Here is a 1,240-nt window from a genome sequence, read left to right as displayed (position 1 = left end):
GACTAGTTTAGCAGTTTGCTGACAGTGTCCACCAGGTCCAGTATACTGTATATAGCAGTACGGTAGGCCACTGCTGTACCTACCTCTGTGTCGTCACTCGTCATCCATTAAGTATACTATCCATCCATCCATCTACATTGTGTACCTGTGGTGCCTTTTTTTTAGACTAGTTTAGCAGTTTGCTGACAGTGTCCACCAGGTCCAGTATACTGTATATAGCAGACCGGTAGGCCACTGCTGTACCTACCTCTGTGTCGTCACTCGTCATCCATTAAGTATACTATCCATCCATCTACATTGTATACCTGTGGTGCCTTTTTTTTTTAGACTAGTTTAGCAGTTTGCTGACAGTGTCCACCAGGTCCAGTATACTGTATATAGCAGACCGGTAGGCCACTGCTGTACCTACCTCTGTGTTGTCACTCGTCATCCATTAAGTATACTATCCATCCATCTACATTGTATACCTGTGGAGCCTTTTTTTTAGACTAGTTTAGCAGTTTGCTGACAGTGTCCACCAGGTCAAGTATACTGTATATAGCAGACCGGTAGGCCACTGCTGTACCTACCTCTGTGTCGTCACTCGTCATCCATTAAGTATACTATCCATCCATCTACATTGTATACCTGTGGTGCCTTTTTTTTTAGACTAGTTTAGCAGTTTGCTGACAGTGTCCACCAGGTCCAGTATACTGTATATAGCAGTATGGTAGGCCACTGCTGTACCTACCTCTGTGTTGTCACTCGTCATCCATTAAGTATACTATCCATCCATCTACATTGTATACCTGTGGTGCCTTTTTTTTAGACTAGTTTAGCAGTTTGCTGACAGTGTCCACCAGGTCCAGTATACTGTATATAGCAGACCGGTAGGCCACTGCTGTACCTACCTCTGTGTCGTCACTCGTCATCCATTAAGTATACTATCCATCCATCTACATTGTATACCTGTTGTGCCTTTTTTTTTAGACTAGTTTAGCAGTTTGCTGACAGTGTCCACCAGGTCCAGTATACTGTATATAGCAGTACGGTAGGCCACTGCTGTACCTACCTCTGTGTCGTCACTCGTCATCCATTAAGTATACTATCCATCCATCTACATTGTATATCTGTGGTGCCTTTTTTTTAGACTAGTTTAGCAGTTTGCTGACAGTGTCCACCAGGTCCAGTATACTGTATATAGCAGTACGGTAGGCCACTGCTGTACCTACCTCTGTGCCGTCACTCATCTTCCATTAAG

Source organism: Pseudophryne corroboree, chromosome 4 (assembly GCF_028390025.1).
Source record: "Pseudophryne corroboree isolate aPseCor3 chromosome 4, aPseCor3.hap2, whole genome shotgun sequence".
NCBI lineage: Eukaryota > Metazoa > Chordata > Amphibia > Anura > Myobatrachidae > Pseudophryne > Pseudophryne corroboree.
The sequence above is the reverse complement of the archived record's forward strand: the minus strand, read 5'-3'. Positions refer to the sequence as shown.